Source organism: Leptodactylus fuscus, chromosome 3 (assembly GCF_031893055.1).
Source record: "Leptodactylus fuscus isolate aLepFus1 chromosome 3, aLepFus1.hap2, whole genome shotgun sequence".
Taxonomy (NCBI): domain Eukaryota; kingdom Metazoa; phylum Chordata; class Amphibia; order Anura; family Leptodactylidae; genus Leptodactylus; species Leptodactylus fuscus.
The window spans coordinates 94,554,020-94,568,469 of NC_134267.1; the positions used below are offsets into that span (position 1 = coordinate 94,554,020).

The window sequence follows — 14,450 nt, forward strand, 5'->3', positions numbered from 1 at the left end:
AGTCTCTTCGTGCACTGTGTGCTGTATATACAGCACAGGCTGCTGCTGCACACTTCTCCTCCTCCCTGCTCTCACACACAGACATACAGCAGGGAGAGGAGAGCTGGCTGACAACTTCCTGTGCACAGAGGAGGCTAATTAACCATATGAATAAAAACGGACTTATTCAAAAACTACTGAGGCGATTTACATACAAAATGTATGTGTGGAATATACTTTCTAAAGGCTATACAAGTATGTGATTAGTTAAAAATGACTTTTCCCAATGATAGAGCCCCTTTAAGGTTTGAAGTCTTTCTACAGGTACAGACTGTGTGGGAAAGCAACTGATATTTGGATCAGACAACAAAGACTCAGGCTTTATAAGAAGACACGCTCAGCAGAGCCTGCTTATTTTATTGATACTGACCACTGGATTTAATATGTTATCGTTTTTGTTTCTGGTATTGGCATTTGGAAGTGTCATTCCTTATGCATACAATTACAATGAGAGTTATCCTCCAATGTGGGAACTTGTTCCTGAAAGCCTAAATAATTTCACCATTCACAATGATACTGTCACTATCAACCCTTGGGATTATCTACAGCGGATGGTAATGTACAAAATATTACTAAATGTTACTGCACCATTTTTGGATATGAAAGAACCAGACAACAAAAAGAATGTGCTTTGGGGATTGCCTCTGCAACTTGGATGGCAGATGCGTACAGGTAATATAATCTATATAAAACTTAAATATGCTATATATGTATTAAGATAAATAATTGGGTTATGTGACTTATACTTTACATCAAATATGCAATAATTCCGAACTTTTCAATCAATAACGAAAAACAGATTTTACTCTAAAAATGTGACCATTGGAGGGAAATTATTAATACTATTGCTTGATTCATCAATCTTGATCAATTCCTAGAATGGCACAAGATGGTCTAGAATTATTAAGAGACTGTGGAATCTTAATAATTTTTTGTGCATCTCGGTACTGTAGATATAGACATTACTGAAAATATTGTGCTATTTCTTTTCTTTATCTACATAGAAAGGAAGAATTCTGTTCTTGCTTTCATTTCATAAAAAAATCAGGGCCAGTATGCCTAGAAAATGGCCACTATTCCATTACAAACAGTTTATTTCAAAGTATTTATATTTTATTTATACTAACCCAAAGCAAAGTTCAAAGGTGAAAAAGATGTAACATAAGGTGGGCCGGGATCGGCAAGTGACACTGGGGGCCCCACAAGGGCTATCATTATACTCGGGGGTCTTTGCAGACCCCCGAGTATAATGATCGGCGGACCGGAGAGGTAAGGGAACATAAAAAACTGTTACTTACCTCTCCGCGATCCTGCCAGGCCTCCGTCCTACTGCTGTCTGACGTCACATGAACCCGGCATGCTTCCCGGGTCATGTGACGTCCGACGTCATTAACGAAGGACGCGAGAGGAGGACAGCACAGCACAGGAGCCGGGGAACAGGTAAGAAGCAACAGTGTTTTTTTTTTAATGTTTTTATTTCCCGGGTCTCCGATTATTATACTCTGGGGTCTGAAAAGACCCCAGAGTATAATAATTGTTTATGGGTGTCCACAGAGGAACATAATACTGTGTACAGGGGACACTATTGGGGTTAATACTGTGTGTGCAGGGGACACTATTGGGGTTAATACTGTGTGTGCAGGGGACACTATTGGGGTTAATACTGTGTGTGCAGGGGACACTATTGGGGTTAATACTGTGTGTGCAGGGGACACTATTGGGGTTAATACTGTGTGTGCAGGGGACACTATTGGGGTTAATACTGTGTGCAGGGGCAAGTAAGGGACATAATAGAGTGTGGAGGAGGGGGTCGGTCGAGGTCTTTGGCATCAGTTGGGATGGGGGGGGGGCCCATGTCAAAAGTTCGCCACGGGGCCCCGCCATTCCTAGTTACGCCACTTATACTGAGTCATAGTATTGTTGGCAGAACATACCAAAATTTGAGCACGATAGAGCATACCAGACACGAGGAACAGGTAGTTGTACTGGCATGATGGGTGGTGGTATCCTAACTACTACATGAAGCAGAGGGAGAGAGGCCAGATCGTTGGTGGCAACCAATTCATTACCTGGGATATAAAATGCAATAGTGGGCAACTACTCAGTGAGGGACAACAGACTGCTTGTTTTGTATGTGTGGAAGCAGCTCTGGAAAAGAGTGTTGAAAAGAGAAATATCCTGAAAGCCCCATTCCTCCTTATCCACATTACTACAGGACTGAGCAGTTTGAATGGAATATTCGTATGCTTACTTGACCACAATGCATCTTACTTGAATCATAATCAACTTATAATCATAATCAACTTTGTAGACAGCCTTAAAGAGGTTACCCAGGCTAATTTTATATATATATATATATATATATATATATATATATATATATATATATATATTTAAAACAGGAGGGGTGAATAAAACAATCATACTAACCTGTGCCCGTCCGGTCCTGCTGCTTGTCTGTATTCTTTTGCCGGCTGTTAAGTTCTGTGTCCCTTCTGCTGAGGCTGCTTATTGGCCTCATCGGTCTTGTGACTGCTCAGTACAATGAGTGGCCTCCATGGTTTAAGATGGGTATCTGGGGATGTCACAGATAGTGCCGTCCTGTGTCCTTCGCTGAGGCTGCTGATTGATGGGGACTTCTGCTGGAAGAAACCAATGAAGCTGCAGGACAGGACTGTGCTGGGAGACACCGGAGCACTGGGGCAGGTGAGTATGTAAATATTTTTTTTCACCTTGCCTAGCTTAATAAATCCTGGACAACCCCTTTATTTACAAATGCACTACTGTTTTGTGACGAGATGACTTGGAGAACAGCGATGTGGAGCGTGACCTCAAACGGCATCAAGACAGGATACCACGGCAGGTCCATATGCATGCGCACCACACCACCAATGAGCGGACATGCGCATCGGAAAAAACAAAGTATATACATAATTCCCGAACAAAATATCTGATACAATACAATGATGTGGGTGTTCAGTAATTATGTATATACTTAGTTTTTTCTGGTGCGCAAGTCCGCTTATTGACTGTGTGGTGCGCATGCACGGGCCTGCCGTGGTATTGTGTCATGATTTTTGTGGACCAAAAATTTTTTATTTCACAATATCAATTGGACGCACAGCAGGTAACTGACATAAGCCAGCTACACAACTAGGTACTGTCATACCTATTGTGTTCCTTTATTCTACATAACTTTGACCCCAGAGAATTCTGTTCTGTTACACCAGAGACAGGCACTAGCCCAGTTTGCCATGGGTGTTTTATTTTCTGCAGTCTAAAACATAATGGCTGAAAGGGTGTTCAATTCTGCTTGTGACATTGTAACATCTACATAGATCAAAATGTCTACCACAAGCTTTGAAAAAATTACTTTTCTGAAAAAAAAAAAGTCTGATTCCAGCAAATAGCTATGCCACTGCATCTGTGTCATGTTCCATTGACTGTACTACTGATGCTGCATGCTACCCCTGGTCCATAATATATTAGTCTATACTGTATAGCCAGTAGTATTGCCACAGGTACCACTCAGACACTTTCTGTGGCCTTCTCCATTAGGTTCTATATTCTAGACTTACTCCACCTAGAAAACCTCATTCTATTCCTTCTTCCAATTCCATCTCCATGTTGGTGCAGCATCTGCACCTATAAAATGATATTTTTGGCATTTTTTAAGCTGGCAGACACATTGCCAAAATTTTTTCTTCAAATTCTTTAGTTGTAGCTTCTCTAACACAATGTAAGGGCAGAATCTGCTCCCAAAAAGGGATTATTTTTGGCAGTTTTTGATTTTTTTTCAATTTGTTTTTCAGTCGGGCACACTGCCAGTCTTAGCATAGGTTCAAATCTGTGCTTGGTGAACACTCAGAGATTCTGTTCCCTTTTCCTCTTTAAAAATGTGGAGAGAAAAGTCCTTTCTTAAAGAGTTAGAAATGAGGTAGAGTCCTAGGAGTGCTGATCGTATCATGTGCTATGTTTTTTTGGTTGTTTTTTTTTTTTTTAATAAGCTTTAGTTCTTATAACATTCAAATAAATACAAATTATATAAAAAGAAAATAAACCATCCCTCCCCCCCTCCCCCATTTCCCTGAAAGGGATTCTACCATTAAAAAACTTTTTTCTGTGGATAACACATCGGAATAGCCTTTAGAAAGGCTATTCGTCTCCTACCTTTAGATGGGATCTCCGCCGCACCGTTCCTTAGTAATACCGTTTTTTACCGGTATGTAAATTAGTTCTCTGGTGGTGATGGGGGCGGGCCCCAGCGCTGAAAATGCGATGAGGGCATCCCCACGGCTGCCAGAGAACAGGATCCTGCTCCGCCTCTGTCTTCTTTTTTCAGCAGTGTCACCTCTGTCAGCTCTTACTACTAGTGTAAGAGCCGAAAGAGGAATGCTGCTGAAGAGGGGAGGATCCAGCAGAAGACAGAGGCGGCGCAGGATCCTGTTCTCTGGCAGCCGTGGGGACACCCTCATCGCATTTTCAACGCTGGGGCCCGCCCCCATCGCTGCCAGAGAACTAATTTACATACCGGTAAAACACTGTATTACTAAGGAACGGTGGAGATCCCATCTAAAGGTAGGAGACGAATAGCCTTTCTAAAGGCTATTCCGACGTGTTATCCACAGAAAAAAGTTTTTTAATAGTAGAATCCCTTGAAGATTGAAAGTTGAGAGAAAAAAAGGAAAAGGTGAAGATAAGGAGAGGAAGGAAAAAAATAAGGTTTTATTTATTAAAATCAAACCTCCTACCCCAGTCTTGTAACAACAGGCTCTTTCCCCTTGAGATCTGATCTTCATCAGAGACCTTTATTTTTACCAATGTTTTCCATTCCCTTACCACCAGACTTGTATCGGACAACCAGTACTTGGATATTAGTTTCCGACCCATAAAAGTGGATTGAAGTACTGAGTTATAATATACATTTGGGAGACTAAGTCCCAAAAGACACAACCTGGGATAAAGAATGTTTTTAATGTTGAAAATAACCTTCAAATAGTTACATACATGTAGTCTATGTAACTTAGGGCAATTCTAAGTTAAATAATACCAGTCTGCCAAGGGTCTTTTACATTTCGGGCAACTATCTTCAGATTTCCTTCCAATCCTCTTAAAAAACACAAGAGCATAATATTGCCTATGTAAAAATAGAATTAGAAGAAACGGAAGTGTTTTGCCTATATATTGTTGCCCATTGAGCTTTGCTAATGTTGCCCATATCCTTCTCACTGGACATTCGTGACCTATCAGAGACAGAACCCAATTCCTTTTTCAAAAACATCTCATAGATCTTAGAAATGGCCCCTTATGGTTTTATCTTCTTTTACTTATTAAACATGAAGTTGTAAAGCTTTTGTGGTAGATAGAAATGATTAACAAAATACTCAATTTCTGCCATGTTAGGTCGATTACAAGTTCCGTCTAAGATGCACAGTGAAGACCAAACAAGTATCTCAGCAAAAAGTTGGTGGGCTTGTAAGTATAACAATCTGTTACAGTGAAAGTAGTACTTGTAAAATTTATATTTTTCAAATATTATATAAAGGAGAGAAACTATCTGAAGGAGGTTGAGTGTAAGATTTGCTCATCCTACTGATATTCTAAATGTGAAAGTTTGTATGTTTGTATGTTTGTGTGTTTGAATGTTCCTCAATCACGCAAAAACGGCTGAACGGATTTGAATAAAATTTGGCACACAGATTGTAACCTTGATTAAAATATAGGCTTTTTTTTTTTTTTTTTTATTGAAGAATTTTTATCAATGTAATACATGAAATAGCAAAACAACGGAATGAAAGTGAGAGGGATAAACTGTGGTACATAAAATGCAAAACAGCTTAACAATATAAATTGCAAGGTATACTGAAGGGTAAATATTAATAGAAAGATAAGTGAGTAAACATATGAAATATGTTAATGATTTCAATGGGATGGGTGACTTGATTCCTAGGGAAAGGAAGGGGGGATTGAGGCAGGTGTGAAGGGAAGGAGGTAGAATGAGAAGGGAAAACAGATTGGGGAGGGGAAAGCAAGAAAGGGAAAAGAGAAATGTTGGCCCGGGGACCACGGGTATCCCACCAACCAAGATAGTCACGAAAATCGTCTTCTCCAAGGCGACCATAATTTCTCAAAGTTGTGGTGAGATCTATGTTTCCAGCTTAAAATTTCTTCAAATCTCGATATTTGATTAACTTTTTCTATCCATTCTGACTTTGGGGGGGGGGTCTTGCGAAAGCCATTTGGTAGGGATCAAAGAGTTAGCTGCCAGGATTAGCAAGGATATTAAGTTTTTCCTAGAGGGCGTATATGAGGAAGAGGGTAGAGCTAGTAGGACCATGGAATGTGTAAGGTCAATATGTTGCGTGTAGAGGCTGGAGATCGTGTCCTGCACATCAGCCCAAAATTTAGTGATCTTGGGGCAGGACCACCATATGTGAGATAGGGTACCATCGTGCTGGTCACATCTCCAGCATCTGTTGCAGTCTGTGAGTTTCCTATTAAACAACCACTGAGGCGTACGGTACCACCGTGTTAGAAGTTTATAGTGTGTTTCCTGTAAACGAACACAAGGTGAGAATCCATGGGAGGTATTGAGAATTTGTTGCACCTGTTCTTCTGTCAGCGAAAGGTTTAATTCCTGCTCCCAATCCATTAGAAAGGAAGGTTTCTGGATTTGCAGAGGACTTACAAAACTGGGAAGGACAAAGGCAGTTTTCTTTAAACGTTTATTCTTAGCTAAGACAAAGCGCTCAAAATTCGTGAATTCCATTCTTATCTGGCCAAGGGCTATTGCCTGCCTAACAACTTCAGTCGTGTGTGCTTTATGTAAAAAAGATGGGTGTGGATCATTTGGGAGTAAAGTTAAGAGGCCTTCAGCGTTGAGCCTACGTTTTTGGTTGACAACGTCCATGAGACGGTGCGGAAGAAGTTTAGACCAAAGGGGGGGATTGATAGAGACTGATTTCCCCAGAAGTTCAGGAAGAATACCCAGTGGAAGGATGGGTGAGGGGTGGGGTGATTAATGTAGACCTCAGGCCCTTCCAAACTTCACAAGCCCCTCGGAAAAGAGAGGGTATATTCGTGGACTTATAGTTAGGAGTGCCATGTAGCCATAAGGTCGCTATTGCAGGTAGGCCAAAGGAGTCTAGTGTGAAGTCTGCTAGGTGAAAGTCAGAGTCGAAAGTAGTAAGTTCTACCCATCTCTTAAATTGGACCGCCTTATAATAATCTTGAACATCTGGAACACCCAAGCCTCCTTCCTGTCTCTTTTTCGTCATAAGCGAATGTCCTAACCTAGGACATTTATCTCTCCATAAAAAGGAGGAGAATAGTCATTTAATCGATTTGAAGAAGAGAGGTGGGATATGTACTGGGAGCATATGAAGTCTATACAAGATCTTAGGCATCGCGTATGCTTTTAACAAATTTTTTCTGCCAATCCAGGAGAAGGGAATACCTTTATATGAAAGGATCATTTTCTTAATCTCCGTTAAGAGAGGTAGAAAGTTGGCACTGTATATATTATCAACAGTTGGGGTTAGGAATATTCCTAGGTATTTAATTTTCTCGCGGGCCCATTGGAAAGGGGTGGAGGAGGCAAGTCGTGATGCCCTTACGGGGCAGAGAGATATTAAGAACTTCCGACTTGTCTATATTAGCCTTGTATCCCGAGACTGAGCCATATTCTTGTAGGATCGACACTACGGCAGGGAGACCTACTTCGGGATTACTGACAAAAAGTAAGACGTCGTCAGCAAAAGCTGCAGAGTGAAGGGGTCTGCCTATTTTTAAGCCCTGAATATCTGAGCTATTTCTAATTGATTGGAGGAGGGGCTCCAGGGTCATGATGAAGAGGGAAGGGGAAAGGGAGCAGCCCTGACGTGTGCCATTTGAGATTGTGAAGGTGGGAGATAGAGTGCTATTGACTTTTAGTTTGGCATGTGGTTTATCGTACAGGGAGTATATCGCTTCAATGAATGTGGGAGGGAAATTGAACTTCTGCAATGTGGCTTTCATAAAATGCCAATCTACTCTATCGAACGCTTTTTCAGCGTCTAGTCCTAACAGGACTAAGTCGATGTTGTGTTTCTTAACATGGGAGATGGCATGGAGGATGCGATGCGCGTTATCTTTCCCTTCTCTGCCTTTGACGAAGCCTGCCTGTTCAATGTGAAGGAGTTTGGGAATAAGATCCCTGATACGAAAAGTAAGGACCTTTGCCCACACCTTAAGATCCACGTTGAGCAATGAAATAGGTCTATAGCTCCCACACAATACCGGATCCTTGCCGTCTTTAGGGAGCAAGGTTATATGTGCTTCCTGGGCTTGGAGAGGGAGTTTTTTGCCTGAAAGAAATGCATTACAAGAATTGGAAAGATGGGGAACAAGAATGGATTGGAATGTTTTATAATATTGCAATGGGAATCCGTCAGAGCCTGGACTCTTCCCTTTCGGAAAGCTATTTAGAACTTGCTTGATCTCTGAGTGCGAGATGGGGTCTGTTAGGGAGGCTGACTCCACTTCTGAAAGGGAGGGCAGGGCAACGGACGATAAAAAATTATAAATTTTATTGAGGTGAGCTGCCGTGTCTGCTGGGGTGCGTTGGGGGGCCAAATTGTATAGATCAGAATAGTATTTTTGAAAGGCGGAAGCGATGTTTTCCGTAAGTTTCTGAGATTGTCCCCTATGATCCCTAACTTCTGAGATAAAACACTTAGATTGTCTTTGTCAAACGAGGGAAGTCATAAGTCTTCCACATTTATCCCCGTGTGCGTAAATCCTGTGTTGAAAGTGGAGGTACTGTTTGGCCGAGCGGGCGTTAATGTGGTTTTTCAGTTTTTCCCGAAGGGAGCGTAACTCATCATCCCTATTGTGTCTCAGAGTAGCTTTCCTTAGTCTCTCAATTCTTGTTATGTTCACTAAGAGTTCATCTAATTCCTTTTGAGACTCCTTTTTAATCTTGGAAGCTAGGGATATAAAGACGCCTCTAATTACTGATTTGTGGGCCTCCCAAGTGATAGTGGGACAAGTATCAGGGTTTGCGTTAATTTTAAAGTTTGAGTCTAACTGTTGAGAGATCTGTTCAGACACTTCCTTTCTATCTAGTAGCGCTTCATTTAGTCTCCAGTTCCATTCTGGTCTGGGGAGCTGGGTAAATGAGAGACATACCCAATCCGGGGCATGGTCTGAAATTGTGATCGACTTGATCTTGGACCGGATGGACCTAGTGGCTAGATCTTTGGAGAGAAAAATGTAATCCAATCTTTGGTAAGACTTCCTCGGATTGGAATAAAAGGAATAATCCTTCATAGAAGGGTTAAGGGTGCGCCAAATATCCATCAGGTTTAAATCGGAAAAATCTTGCGAAACCTTACCTAGTGCGTTTTGGGAAGTGGAGGAAACACCAGAAGAGGAGTCTAAACGTGGGTCTATAGTTAGGTTTAGGTCTCCTGCCAAGATAATGGAGCCTTCAGCAAAAAGTTCCAATTTTTTCAGTACCTCTGCAATCCATGCAACCTGGTTGTGGTTTGGAGCGTATAGGTTTGCAAATGTGAATTTGGAGGAAGAAATGGTGCCTTTCAAAAATAGAAACCTACCCTCAGAGTCCTCATACAATTGGGTGCACTGGAATGGGATGCTATGATGGAACAGGATAGAGACGCCTCTCGTGGCAGCGGAGGGATTAGTGGCGTGATAGCTAACAGAAAAGTATTTACTTGGTATACGTGGGACTTTCCCTGTCTTAAAATGCGTTTCTTGTAAAAAAGCAATTTGGGTCTTAAGTTTATGTAGTAACGTAAAAGTCTGTGATCTTTTATTCGGAGAGTTTAGACTGTGAGTATTGAAGGAGGTGACGGTGACGTCCGCCATTGCAGAGGGACCCGTGGCCCCCAGGGGCAGTCAGAAAAATGAAGGGTGGTAGGGAGGTGGGGAAGCGAAGGGGCAGGAAAGTCGAGAGTCGGGTGGTAGGAGGAAAACAGGATAGAAAGCTTGAGAGGTGGTAGATAAAGGGGGGAAGAGAGAGGATTAAGTAAAAGGGCTAGGCGGGGAGGAGGGGTGGGTATGTAGAGAGGAATCAAATACACTTATAAACAATTCTGAATCAAATTGGAGATATGTTGACGAGAGAGCCTGACACTCACCAATATTTTGATAACGGGTGTTAAAAAAACAAAAAATAGAGGGGGGAAACGATACAAAATCCTGATCGTAACCGAGCCCAAATGCCATCCTCGTTACGGTGAGGATGATGACAAAATGAACAAACAACAACTTCGTGTCTCTTAGCAACAACCAGTGGGGACTAGCGTTAATCGGGTGGACCTGAGAAGAACATGGAATAAAGCGACATAAGGCATAAGGTCAATGACCTAGGTTATAAAGAGGAGTTTGGAGGAGAAGACAAGGATCCAGAGGGAAGAGGAGGAAAGGTGGAGAGATGGTGAGGATTGGCATGAAACATAGAGAATAGGGATGACCTCTTATAAATCCGGTTAATTCTGAATAGGGCCCTCATGGAGGAGAGTGAGGGTGAGAAAAGGGAGAGGAGCAGAGAGGGGGGGGGAAAGGTAAAGGAAGGAGGTGGATGAAAAGAGATAAAAAAAAAAAAAAAAAAGATGCAACATGGTGACAGAACAAATATAGCATGTTAACAAGAAACACTGTTAGACTATACATAATACAAGCCTATGTAAATGGGCAAGGGTGAGGGGGGGGGGGTACCACAACAAAATGTGATGCGATGATCCCCTGATTGTTAAACGACCATCTGGTCAGTGATTACATTGGCCAAGCATTTATGTTAGAGATATGATACTGGGGTCAGATAGAGAGGAGGAAGATGGGAGAGGGGGGAAGGGTATAGTACAGGGGAGCGGGGAGCAGAGAGTGGGGACCCCCCGTCACCCAAGGCCGCGGGGCCCCACATTTGTAAGGCGGCCCCAGGGCCCCGGACAAGAGGGGGAACCCAAAATACAGCAAACCAACCATAGGAAATAAGGTGACATGAGCATTCAGATCAGCAAGTTAGTGAGCACTTAATTAGAGCATGAAACTAGAGTCAGATATGGTAATCAAGGGTAAGGTAAGGGGGGACACGGAGAGATATGCTCGCTAGTCAAAGTGTCCGGGACCCCCCATCCCCCACCGCCACGGGGCCGGCCCCCAGTACGGGGGCGACCCCGGAGCGCCGGAGAAGGGGGTAGGCCCCAAAAGCACAATAAAGCAAATAAAAAATTAGCAGTATAATATATGAGAGTCCATGACAAGATAATGAGGACGGCTCGGTTCTCCATAAGAGAGAGGGAGCTGCGACAGCAGAGAAACAAGTTGACCTGCCAGTTTGCAAGGCAGTTATGTTACTTATCTGAAGTCATCTCCAAGCGAGAGTCTTTCAAGTCATAAGTCTAAGGATTAGGGGTGGTATTAGAAAAAAGACAATCCAGTCTGGAGTGGAACAATAGTGAAGCAGGAGTCCTCAAGAGGTCAATCTTGATCCGAAATGAGTCTCCTGGGGTTACCTTTTTTTGATTTAGGAGATTTAAGTCTGCGCGGCTGTTCTTGGTGCACTAAACCAGGAATGTCCGGCCATGCAGTCACGTCCTCAGGGACCTGTAGCCAAGAAGGAAGTTGGATAGGGGCTATGTCCAGCTGGGACCAGGCGAACCCCAGGTCTTCCGGGGAGCGTATATTAATTCTGCGGCCTTGTTTGACCACAGAAAAACCAAAAGGAAATAGCCATGTATATGGAAGACCTTTTTCTCTTAACACTTCCAGCAAGGGCCGAAGAATTCTACACTTTGCTAACGTTGTGGGTGAAAGATCTTGATATAATTGGACTTCAGAGCCCTCATGTGAGATGGGTCTCTTGTCTCTTGCGGCATTTAATATGGCTGTAGTGTCGATAGAAGAAAGAAGCCTGCATATAATGTCCCTGGGTGGGTCAGTTGCTGCTGGTTTGGCTCTGAGGGAACGGTGAACCCTTTCAATTTGAACAGATGCTGCTCTCTCTGAGCCCAATAGTGAAACAAAGATGGCGGACATCACCTCCCTCAGGGATTCTGGCGGGAAGGATTCTGGTAAGCCTTTCAATCTAATATTGCGTCTCCTATTTCTATTTTCAAGATCTTCTATCATATCATACATTTTGTTAAGATGGGAGTGATGATTAGAGATATGTAGGGCAGCAGTAGTAGTGTGTGCTGCCAAAGCTGTGCTTGTCGATTCCAGGGATTCCACTCTCCCCATCATGGCCTGCATGTCCGTTCTCATGCTCGCTATTTCAGACAAAACTGGGGCTATGGCTTGAGCTAATGCCTTTCTGAAAAAAGTCTTAGTGCTAGCGTGTAAAGGGGATTCTTGCTGGTCCATACCTGATAGACTGTCTATGTCTGAGTCCTCTGCCGTCTCTCCGGAAAGTGCGTCTGTCAGCGCCATTTTGTGAGAAGGGCCGGGAGAATGCAGGGTCTTCTTTCTGAAGAATTTATGGACCTCCGCCAAGTGAAGTCTGTTTTAGGGGGTTCCAGGCTGTTCCCCCGGTCTTTCTTTGTTGTTTTTGCCCATTTGTAGGCGCTGGAAGAGGCTGTGAGGATGGTTTTGGGCTCTATGTCGGACGGAGCTCCAGGCTCAAGCTTCCATCCGCGTCGACGGTCAGGCTCCGCCCCCAATATAGGATTTTTATCCCAGTAAATGACATGGCTTCATGACAGTTATGAATTTAGTTTCACATACTATATTAAACAGATCTTAGCAACTCCTTACCTCAGCCAGGGCTGTTATCTCTCTGTGTAAGTGCACACTTACCCTCAGTATGTAGATACCTTTGCATATTATCTGATCCGCTCCAGTGCTGACAAACATGGGCAAACACCTTTAATCCAAATTGGCTGTTTGCCAATTTTTAACATGCCTGGAAAAAGAGAATCTAATTTGTTGCAAACAACGACAGCTATGAAGGTAGCCAGAAGTCACAGAGTTCTTCTCAAGCGCAGCTGAGGGGGATCATTGACGTCAACATCCAGCAAGCTGCTGAGATGCCAGAACAATCCCAGGCACAGTGCAAGAACCAAGTTCAGCGGCAGGCCAGCTTGACAGCTATCGAAATGCCGGAGCAGGCAGATCATCAACACCAACTACACGCTCATTATATGACGTCCCAGTGAGCTGCTGAGATGCCAGAACAATCACGGGCACAGCTGCCAAAACGCCGGAGCAGGCGGATCATCAACACCAATAACACACTCATTATATGATGTTCCAGCGAGGTGCTGAGCTGCCGGAACAATCACAGGCACGGTGTGAGAAACAAGTTCAGCAGCAGGACAGCTTAACAGCTGCTGAAATGCCAGAGCAGGTAAACCATCTACGGCAGCAATTTGCTAAATATAGGCGGATCATCGACGCCAACAACCCACAGACAAAGTCCCGGGCAGAAGCTAGTACCATATATTGTAAAGCTAGGCGGATGGAAGAGTAGTATATCAGAAACCTTGTCTTACAAATGACGCTAATATATTGATGTTTATACACAGATATCTTGTGATTTGTATAAAGGCCCTTTCACATAGCCATATTTCCTGACCCAACCTAACATTATGCTGTGAATTGCTTTTATGAAAATTCTTTCAGAAGTAAAGTGTACTTTGTACAAGGTCTCAAAAAATGTATGTTTGGGATATTTAATTGAGTATTTATTGTCATCTGTACACAATTGTATACTGCTTCTTCATGACAGTTGTCTGTAATATTGTTCTAGGTGCAAGAAACAGCAACTTCAGCTATTTGTTCTCCTACTTCAATAGGATTCCTTAACCCCTTAGTGACCAGCCTATTTTAGACCTTAATGAATAATTCTGTAACAGTATAGCGCATCCAAGCGATTCTGATATTGTTTTTTCGTGACATGTTGTACTTTACTGAGAAGGTACAATTAGACTGATATAACTTGTGTAAATTTATTAAAAAACTCGCAAATGCTGAAAATTTTGAAATTTTTTCAATGTTTTCCATTTTCATCTGCGATATCTCAATATATGCACAATAATACAGGGCAAAAAAGTTAGTAGTTATATACTTCCAAATGTTTCTTTTGTGTTTCAAGCATATTTGAAATAATTTTAGCATATTTAATTTGGGTAATTTGAGTAATTTAGACAATTTACAAGTTTATCAAGTTTATAAGCAAATTTTGGAAATTTGGAGTATGTGATTTTTTCCTGTACCAAGCTATGTTTGCAGACAGGAATAGGTGACATAATGACAGAAACCCCCATTAAATGACCCAATTTGTAAAACTAGACCCCTTTAGGTATTCTTTGAGGGGTTTAGTGAACATTTTGATCAAAAAAATATTGTTTTGCAAGAATTATTACAAATGATGAAAAAAATTACATTTTCATTTTCTTCAAATATGT

The 14,450-nt window shown here is 42.4% G+C and overlaps 1 pseudogene; it reads left to right on the forward strand.

The window, feature by feature from the left end:
• Window positions 1–422: 422 nt before the first annotated feature.
• LOC142196889 (protein leg1a-like) overlaps window positions 423–14,450 on the forward strand; it is a 40,007-nt pseudogene continuing 25,979 nt past the window's right edge.